Here is an 11,113-nt window from a genome sequence, read left to right as displayed (position 1 = left end):
CCAAACTGTAAACGTTACATGAGTCATTATACCTATATGCCGCAACTTATCTGAGTTAAGAATATCATACTATCAAACGCTAACGTCGTATCAAAGCGTTACAGCAGTAGCAGTGGCATTTGAAAGGTGAACCCACAACTTCTGAATCTAAATTGAGAACCTAGCATATAGGTTCACTTCCCAGCAGATGTAGCGCTAATCCATCTGTCGTCCTTAATCAAAGAGATGTCAAAAGAAAAATTGCCAATATAAAAATGTGCATGTTCAATATCACTTTTGTGTTAACCGTATCTCATAATAACAGTTACCTTCAGTATTCTACCCGATTGTCCTACACTAACTATTTAAATTGGATGACCTAATCTTCATTTATTCTACCTATTGCTCGCATTTGATTTTGTCCACACTTTGATTCTAGCCTGGTTCTACCAGACTCTCGTACTTCACTTCATTTCATTTCATTTGTAAAGAGAGTCTGGACCTAATCAATTGACAAACGTTAACTCACTTGAAGGCGGGTGTCTGTTGAAGTTTAAAATGATTGGATCTGCCCAGTGCCACTCTGGATCTGCCATAACCAATCGCTAACGTTTAGTTGTGACGTATGTCATGCGTCGGGAATCACGCGCAGGTTGTACACAAACCAAACACCTTGCGCGTCTGCACGAAAATGTCCGTCAACGACAGCTGTAGGTTTTGTTCGTCAAATTTAATTTATCAGGGAAAAATTGCACATTGTAAATCAACTACCGACCTACAACAACAACTCAAACTGGCGCACGACTTTATCGTCATTGTTCTCAGACACGCCCTCTGTTCGCTGATTGGGCGCCGCTGTTGCGGCGCCAGAAAACCAAATTACATACAGCAGGTCCAGACCTAGTACTGAAAGGAAATTCAAATTGAGCGGAAGTACCTAGGCGGGCGGAGCCAGGCTACCTTGATTCACTTCTATGTACCCAACACGTCCCTCCGTGCTGTCCTTCTCCACTCTATCTATTGCATATCACATCAAACGTGCATACGACTTATTCTCTGCACAACATCCTATTGCGCCACCTTTTGCATACCACATCAAACGTGCATATGTATGAAAGTAAAGTAAAACCCAGTTTTATCTTTACGTATTTATAGCTATACATGTCCCGGACACGTCCATTGCTATTTCCAAAACAGTTTTTTTAGCGACGCAGGTCCCAGTCCTAAATATACCATTACATGAACAGTATTTATTATTATAATTATCTAGTTTTTTTGTTGGTCAACATCAAATCGATACATTAATTCGACTTTCTAATCCTGACTTACTTGAGTGCTCCCCGTATGAGCCTGTGATTGCCAACTCTCCCGGAGCCTCCCCATGAGCTCCACCTTCACTACTCCAGAACCCGCAGGAACGATCAGTCAGTCAAAGCTCGGAGGCTCCCGAGGAGAGCCGCAATCCTGCGTCTGACACCAAGTCTATGTGGGGAATTCTGAGCCCGGTCAATCAAAACCGTCTAAACTAGGTAGAATTAAGGAGTCATCCAGACTCACAACAATTATGCTCATCTGGGTATTAAAGTACACGTACACGCCCTTGCATACAAAGTGCACACAAACCTCTACAAATCAGCACTTAACAAAGCCCGTTCGGTATACTACTCTGGCATCATTTACTCTGGATCCTCCAACCCACACACCCTGTTTTCCACCATAAATAAACTCCTCAAGCCCCCCGACAACATTTCATCCTCATTCACCCCGGAGAAATGCAACAACCTCATTTCATTTTTCAACTCCAAAATAGAAAACATCCACAACCAGCTTGCAACCTCCTCTGCCTCCACCCCGGTCCCCGAACCCAAACCTCCTTCTTCTCAGACCACCTGCTCTCTACCTTCTCACCGATAACCACTGAAGACCTCTCCAAAATACCCTCCACCATGAAATCATCCACCTCCCCCCTGGACCCAATGCCCTCTGAACTCGTCAAAGCCTGTTTTACCTCTCTCGCCCCACTGATCACTGACACCATCAACTCCTCCCTTACCTCTGGCACTGTCCCCCTGCCTCTTAAACTTGCTGCCATCACCCCTCTCCTTAAAAAACCTGGTCTTGGCTCTGACGACCCCAACCATTTCAGACCCATCTCCAACCTCACATTCATCTCAAAATTACTGGAAAGAGCCATCGCAACTCAACTCAAGACTTACCTCCTCTCCAATAACCTATATGAAACATTCCAATCCGGCTTTAGAACCCACCACAGCACTGAAACAGCAATAATCAAAGTCACAAACGATCTCCTACTCTCCTCTGATTCCGGCTCCCTCACTATTCTTCTCCTCCTGGACCTAAGTGCTCCCTTCGACATCGTCAACCACTCCATCCTCCTCAGCCGCCTGAAATCCTTAGGCATCACCGACTCCGCCCTTTCCTGGTTCAACTCATACCTGTCAGAAAGATTTCACAATATCGCCATAAACAACCACAAATCCCACACCACCCCTGTCTCACACGGAGTTCCCCAAGGCTCAGTGCTTGGCCCCATCCTCTTCATCCTCTATATGCTCTCACTTGGCCACATCATCCGCCGCCATGGACGTCACTTTCACTGCTATGCCGACGACACTCAACTCTACATCACCACCAAAACCATCACTCCAGCTATTCTCTCCACCCTCACCAACTGCCTCACCGACATAAAAACCTGGATGAACCACAACTTCCTCAAACTCGACAGCAATAAAACTGAAATCATAATCTTTGGCCCAAAATCCACCCTCCCAGAACTTCTCACTCTGCATTGATGGTCACTCTGTCACTCCCTCCCCCCTGGTCAGAAACCTTTGCATCTACATGGACCCTGCACTCTCGTTCAAGTCACACATAAACCACGTCACCAAAATATCCTTCTTCTACCTCCGGAACATAGAACGCCTTCGACCCACTCTCTCCTTCTCAGCTGCTGAAACACTAATTCATGCCTTCATCACCACCAGACTCGACTACTGCAATAGCATCCTGTATGGTCTCCCCTTCACTGTTCTTCAAAAACTGCAATATGTTCAAAACTACGCTGCTCGACTGCTCACCCACACCCCCTCCAGAGAACACATCACGCCCGTCCTCCGTCAACTTCACTGGCATCCGGTAAAACAACGCATACATTTCAAGATCCTCCTCACCACCTACAAAGCCCTAAACAACCTTGCCCCCTCATACCTGACAGATCTCCTGCAACGCCCCATTCACCCACACCGAACACGCACTGTTGCCAACACCCTCAGCCCCATCACCAGGACCAAATACCGCACCATAGGGGACAGAGCCTTTGCCATTGCCGCCCCTACCCTCTGGAACTCCATCCCCCTGGCCATCCGTAACTGATTCACTGCCGTCTTTCAAAAGTCATCTCAAAACCCATCTTTTCAACATCACTTACAACACCTGACAAATCTTTTTTTCACCCTCTGTCTTTCTTATTGTCCTATCTTTCTCTGTATTGTTGTTTTGGAGTATTTGTATGTATGCATGTATGTACTGTACTGTCCATTTGTCTCCTTTTTGTTTTGTATTTTTGTAAAGCGTCTTTGGGTACTGAGAAAAGCGCTATATAAAACCTATGTATTATTATTATTATTAATAAAGGTATGGGCTAAATTATGACACCCACATCAATCACCTCCGCAAGACCGCATTCTACCACCTCAAAAACATGGCCAAACTCCGGCCTACACTCACCCTGGCAGATGCAGAGAGGCTCGTCCACGCCTTTGTCTCCTCCAGGTCGGATTACTGCAATGCACTCCTCATCGGGATCTCTGGCAAGAGCATCCAGAAGCTCCAGCACATACAAAACAGCGCTGCCAGGATCCTGATGAGGGTGCGCAAAAATGAACACATCAACCCCTGTCACATTCAGAATTGAATACAATGTCTCCCTCCTCACCCACCAGTGCATCCACGGACATGCCCCCCCCTACCTCCAGGAGCTCCTCACCCCCCAGACCACCTCACGCACCCTTCGCTCTGCTTCAGCACACAACCTCAGACCACCTAAGACCAAGATCCGCACCGTGGGCGATCGGGCTTTCTCGGCTGCTGCCCCAAGACTATGGAACCACCTCCCTGACCACCTGAAGGCCCCACAGACCAGCTGTTTTAAAAAAAAAAAAAACTTTAGGCTTATCTTTTTAAAAAAGCCTTTGGTTTATTTCTCTTTTACTCTTTCTGTATTATATGTTTTAACAACCCTTTTTTATTTTCTATAGCACTTTGCCTTCTCTACAAATAACATTTAATGTTATTATTATTATTATTATTGTTATACGGTGTCCTGCGCTGCCTTTGTCTTGAAACGTCTGCGTGAGCGTGCGCGTGTTGTGGTGGCCCAGCCGCTGAGCAGTGCCCCACATGGCCATAAAGGCAGGCAAAGGCAGCCAAAAGGTGTGGTGTTGGATGGGAGGTACTGCTCTAAAAGCTGTGTCATAGAGACCCCGCCCCACTCAGGTGTCTCAGTTTACCACTCACAGGTGTGCTGAGTTAGCCCTGCAATCAGGAGGCCTTTTAACTCCACCAGAACAGGCTGAAGACAGACTGGCTGGAGGAGCGTGTGGAGACCAGAAACACACTAGGCCAGTCTCGTGGTTAGAGGCCTGTGACCAACCCTCTTGACCCAACTGGACCCTTATAATGAAACTACGTCCAAGTGGACCGAAGGAATGTTTCTTTGATCTGTGTAAATTGTGTCGTGCTGATACGAGGGAGAGGCCTGCAGCTGGAGAGGAACCCCCAAAACTCCCAAGAGGAACCAAGAGCCGAGCCAGGGCGAAGAGGTCAGTGGCAGGGACCACAGACCTCACTGAGCTTGGCCTGTCTCCCTATCTCTCTGCCACCCATAACAGGAAGAGCCAGACAGAGCCCCCTGACATCAACTGCTGACCCGGTGAAGATTTGAGGTGCCTTTTTCCCCCCTCCCTTTTCCCCGCACCTTTTTTTTAATACAGGGTAGCCGCGGGGTCTTAAAATTCAAAAAAATGTCTTAAATTTCATGTTCCTAAATTATGGCCTTAAAAAGTCTTTAATTGCGTTACAATTAAGTCTTCATTTTTTAAAGAAGGTCTTAAATGTCCTACTAGGATATGTTTTCGTAGTCAACCGGACTGTAACGCAAGGGGAAAATGGGGGGCGTTTTGCGTAACGGGGTTTTGCGTAACGTCAGAGAACGTCTCATTTATTGGAGTATGCGCAAACAATACTTTGGGTTTTCGCGCCGGCAATCTCAACAAACATTATCAGTCGAGAGGAGACGCCACATCATGGGGAAGTGTCGGTTTAATCCGGAGTGGCTTTCGGATGCTAGGTACAGTGATGGGTGAGGCAGCAGCCGGGAAGCGACCTCGAAGCACGATGCTGTATGTGTCGGAAGACTTTCAAGCCAAGTACTTTAGGTCATCTCGCTTTGGAGTCTCATATGAAGAGCGCAAAACACAAGTCGCATGCCCTTCACAACCAGCCGCCCATCGCTCAGTTCTGCACCGCGGCACAACCTCCGAATGCACCTGTAAGCACTAGCGCTAGCAACTTGACCACTGTCGAAAGTCACCAGCACCGACCGAGCCAGACACTTCGGGCAGAGGTGATATGGATTCTAAAAACAATTAGAGACCACCACTCTTATAGCTCGAATGAAGGGATAAGCAAACTCTTCAAGGCTATGTTCTCGGACTCTGAAATAGCTGCAACGTTCACCAGTGGCAAGAACAAGACCTCGTACATAACAAAATTCGGGCTGGCTCCATACATTACGAAGGAGTTAGTAAACGAGGTCAACGAGGCAAGTGGTGGATTCATTGAAATGGTTGAAGAAATTTGAACGCTGAGAAACTACAGCAATTTGAAAAGAGTTTGTTTGTTCATATTTTATATTGTGTGTTGAAAGTTTGATATTTGACGCAAAAATTCAGATACACTTTCACACCATCGCTTTGTGTATTGTTTTTTTTAATCTTTTATCGTTTTCTGGGTACATGGTCATAACTAGTTAAGAGACATTAGGGCTTGAGTTAGGCCCTCAGTTTGGCTCTTTGATTGGTGAGTGCACACTTATCCTTTGGCACATTCATTAATGTATTTACATGAATGTTTCATATGTTCCAAAAAAACATGAATAACATATGCACTGGTGTTTTACGACTGCCTAATGGGTCCGATGTGGGTCTTAATATTCATTGAGTGGTCCTAAAAAAAGTCTTACATTTGGGGTGATCAAACCTGGGGAAACCCTGGAATAAATGTCATAAGATTTATTTCACCGCAAACCCTGTTTCTGTTCCGATTGGATATCCCACTGTTGAGCATCACAGACCCACAGTGTGCATGTGCGTGCGTGCGGTGTATGTGGTGTTCGCGCATGCTGTGTGTGTGTTAGCTGCAGGCCGCTTGGCGTGTGTGTGCGGTGTGTGTGTGTATGCCGCACTGCAGGCCGCTTGCTGTGTGTGTGTGTGTGTATGCGTTGTCCTGCGCTGCCTTTGTCTGCATCTGCGTCAGCACATGTTTGTGCGGGTTATGTGTGAGTAGCAAGCTACTTGGCACATGCGCACTAACCAACTTGAGTAACTTGTGCGACAGGCCTGCTATTATATGGGGACCGCCTTCCATTCAGACATAACCCCACTCCGACATTGACGTCTAATTGTCGTAGTGGCGGCACTTCCATTGTTTTCAAACGTTCCGACATGAGGACATTAATATAAATTGCATCACTATTATCATTGTACTTTAATATGATTAGTTTCATGCACTGTAGTGTCGTACACTGACATTCATCATTGGTGATTAGGACAGTCCCGATTTTGAGTTGTATGTCCCAAGTCATGCAAAAATGTCCTTGTTTCCACCATCCACTATGAAATGTCCCCTTTTGTCCATGATTACATAACCAACGTGGTCTTATTACAGCCTGAACTAAAAAACAAAGAATAAGGCATCCAGCACGTGATTTCCACAATGTGTGTGAGGGCATTTGTAATAGGGATAATCGCACAGTGGAATGCTGCGCTCGCCCACTGGGCGGACGAGCGCTGGGTGGAGATGTTCGCTCATTTTAGAAGCAGGAAGATTACAAGACAAAAATAATTGTATAATTTGCCGTGTGTCTGCCTGGCACTAATGCTCCAGTTGAAATGATCTTTATTCCATCATGAACAATACTTGGACTGACGAAATGAACCGCATGACCGTTAAACCAACCTTAAAGGCGTTGCTTATCACACGAGCCAATTTTGATGACACCTGTCCGCAATTCCACAGCAGCAGTCTGTCAGCAAACAAATCGATTTTGGAGCAAATTCACTCCTCAAACAAATATGTGTAGACTAATTTGAAGAGCGTTTATCGCTGTGTTGAGGTGAAGTTTTCGGAGCTCTACGAGGTTGATGTCTTATAAATGCACACGCACGCACGCACACGGATCCGGCCTGCAATGGAATATTTACTTGCCCTTTTAATGGAAACCTACAGGTAAAAAAAAAAGGTTGGGGGATATCTTGCTTTGCTCCAGCTGAGCAATGTGCTAAGAGACTACCCGTTCATCTTGTTCGTTCATTCATTCTTTTCTTCTTCTGGGACACCCGGGACAGTTGAGCCTGACCTGGGGCGCCAAGGGATGTCTCAGCTGATGGACAGGGGAGCTGGCAAGACACCACTTCTGATGAAATAGTCTCAGAAGTGGAAGAAGTGTCTGTAGAATAGTCTTCAGGTTGTGGGGAGACAGAAGATGGCTCCCCTGATGACGTGGATTGTGGAAACTCAGCCAAAGGGAATAGAGGAGTGGATACTGTAGTGGTGGGTGAGGTCTTGTGGTAAACAGTAGGGATACCAGACATTTAGCAGTCGATACCAATACCAGTGAAATTCCAAGATTCTCGATACCCAATTCGATGCCACGGTAAAAAACAAAAACAAAGCAATAAATCCAATGTACACTCATTTATTAAAAACATTACAAAAAACAGTGGCACTGGCATGTAGCCTTCAGGTAATGATGAAAATAAACCACTACAACATTATAAAAAACAACAGTGGCAAACAATATAAAGTGAAATCTGAGGCCTTATTCCTTCTTAACAAGGATAGTAAAAAAAAAAAAAAAAAGGGACCTGGATTTACAACATTATTAGTATCGTAGTGAAATACAGTTTCTGTCGTTTTATTTGGCCCTTTTTTGTAAATCCATTGATTACAGATGGAAGACTCATTGCTCGTGGACCGGAAACGGAAAGGGGTCTGATTGCAGTCTTCTTGCTCGGTTCTAGCCCTACGGTTGAGACGGAGAACCGAGCGAAAGGACTACAACCAAACATAAATAGCCCACCCTGTCAGTTTCTGGTTCCGGTCCGGTTACTGTTTCAATGGGATTTACAAAATGCCAAATAAAACATGACAGAAACTATATTTCGCTACGATACTTGATTAGGAACATCAACGAACACCACTCGGTGAGTTGCACATTTCTGAAAACAAACGTTTAGGGTCGTTTTTTAAGGAAAGGTTTGTGAATTCCAATAATAATAATAATAATCCATTTAATTTAGAGGCGCCTTTCATTACACCCAAGGTCACCCAAAATACACAATATATATATATATATATATATATATATGGGGTGTAAATCTCTCATGAAAAAACGATCCGATTCGTATCTCGATACATGGTCACGATACGATATAAGAAAAGATGCATGTTGTTAAAAAACGATTCAGTGCGATGCGATGCGATTCGATGCAGTTCAATAATGGAAAATATTCTGAAAGTTCTTTTCATTTGTTCAATGAATATGAACAAACATTTTATTGTGAAATTAGTCTGTATGTAGTTTGTCTCACATATACAAAAAAAAAATACATTCCAGTAATGGCACACATTGCAGCCAAATTAATACACCATAAGGAAATACAAAAAAATTATATTTAAATATTAAATAAAATAGTAAAATAAAATATATTTTCTATACCCAAAGAAGTCTCTTGTTGATGGATGACAATACAAAAATAAAATAAAACAGAGCTAGACCTTGGCCTTTTCTCATATTTAGAATAAATGCTTCTGCAAATTAAGTGCCTCTGCAAATCAGACAGACTCAAGATAAGGTATCATTATACCAATTAATACATGTGCAACCTTTCACTGAGAACACAAATAGAGCTGCGAACTGTAAGAAGCTAGGAAATATCACTGCAAACACAAAGTAAAGCTGTGAACTGTAAGAAGCAGCAATAGGAAATATCTAATTTTGTTTAAACCAAAACCGCCATCCTGGCCTAGATTATTACTTTAATGTAATGGCACAAATTGCTGCCAAACACAGCATAAGGAGAAAAAAAAAATATATAAGTAGAACTAATACAATCCCTTTTTTTTAGATTCAGTTTCCTCTTTTAGTTAGATGTATGTTCTTGTAGGACATTTAGTGTATGCTGATATCCTTTAGCTACCTCCTAATAATTCATTTGTGCTCGAGTTTTTTAAGATTCTTCTTGAGAAAAATCAATTGATCGGCATGGTCACCCCTAAGTACACTGCGTTGAGAGGAAACAATATCTCCTGCGGTACTGAAAACTCTTTCTGATGCTACACTTGTAGCTGGTATGCAGAGGTATCTTTTTGCAATATCTGACAACAATGGTAAGTCCACCTGTGCTCTCCACCACTCCAGTGGATTGCCATTCAGGGGCAAAAGGTTTCTCTCTCTGTACCTCAGGATTTCCTCGCTGACCTTCTCCCTGGAGCTTCTTGATGGTCTTACCACATATGTTTCTCCAAACAGCTGGTCCAGTGCTGTACTTTTCCTCTTTTTACAAGGAGGACAATCACCTGACATGCAACACAATTACAGTATATTAAGCCACTCATTTGGTATTGCCATGATGACAGTTGATAACATTTACCATACCATTAAACATTACTTTAAATGTAGCAGCAGCAGTGTTAAATGTAAATGCAGAATGCAAAAACGCACCTCTTGGTTCTTCATGGACCTGGACTGGGCTGGACTGGACGGATGTTGGGTCTCTCTGATCTGGCTCTTGAATATCACTCGGACTGGGATGGCTCTCCTCTACTTTCTAGTAGTAATAGTACAAAATAACAGGGATGATTATTGATGAGTAACCACTGACTAGGTAGATGTTTATCATCACAGAAAACAAACATTTTGGATTAAGTAGTTGTCTAGTTCAATGCAGTAGCCCATCATTGACTGACACTCAACAATATGACTGCAATAATGACGAGAGGAAAGAATAGACAATACTATAACAATGATGCAAAAAATATTGTGTATTTAGACAGTTAATTTGTAAAGGGGAGGGGTAGCTTTAGCTTACCTTATCATGCAGGTTTGTAGCTTCATCTGTAATGGACAAGAAGATCCTCTCGGTCTCACGGTCACTGAGGAAAGGCAGGGTTTTGAAGCGTGGATCCAAAGCTGATGCAGTACACAACAGGTCTTCAATGTTTGTGTACAGCTTAACAAAATCTTCGAGGAACACCTTCTTCATATCCTTAATGAGCCCTGTGTCCTCAGTAGTGGCCTCAAAGGGATTCTTTAGTTTTGCTTTGAAGGGGGCAATCAACGAAATTGTGGGCTGCTCATCTTCGCACATAACCGTGGTGATAACTTTGACAGGTGCCATCACTTTTACCATGTCCTCAGCATTGCAGAGGTCTCCTTCAGTAAGAGCGCTTACATCTTCTCCTTTTCTGAGCTCCCTTGACATAAGTGTGGCAAAAACTGCCGATTGTTGCTCCAAAAAACGTTCGAGCATGTCGTGGGAACTGTTCCACCGGGTAGTAACGTCATTGATGAGCTTGTGGGAGGGCAATGCTATTTGCTGTTGTTTTTGTCGCAGTAGTTCAGCACCCGCTATGTTACGGTGGAAAAATCCAACCACCCTCCTCACTTTCCCAAGCACCTTCGTAGCAGTGGTCACATGCAAGGCCTTCTGGGCAGCCAGATTTAATGTGTGCGCGAAGCAAAAAAGGTGAGGGGACATCTCGGCCTCTACTCCCGCCACAACCATGTTTCTCACGTTGTCAGTCACCAGTGCTGGGTCTTTATCCTCTATGT

The 11,113-nt window shown here is 44.0% G+C and overlaps 1 long non-coding RNA gene across 1 annotated transcript; it reads right to left on the bottom strand.

Moving 5' to 3' along the window:
- Positions 1-8,798: 8,798 nt before the first annotated feature.
- Positions 8,799-10,526, bottom strand: LOC115551489 (uncharacterized). The gene is made up of 3 exons (XR_003978041.1): positions 10,371-10,526; positions 10,004-10,109; positions 8,799-9,858 (listed from the first exon to the last, which is right to left on the bottom strand). It is a non-coding gene; the product is annotated as an uncharacterized LOC115551489 (long non-coding RNA).
- Between the last annotated feature and the right edge of the window lie 587 nt (positions 10,527-11,113).

Source organism: Gadus morhua, chromosome 9 (genome assembly GCF_902167405.1).
Source record: "Gadus morhua chromosome 9, gadMor3.0, whole genome shotgun sequence".
Lineage (NCBI taxonomy): Eukaryota > Metazoa > Chordata > Actinopteri > Gadiformes > Gadidae > Gadus > Gadus morhua.
Note: the sequence above shows the minus strand (reverse complement) of the source record. Positions and strands in the feature narration are given on the sequence as shown.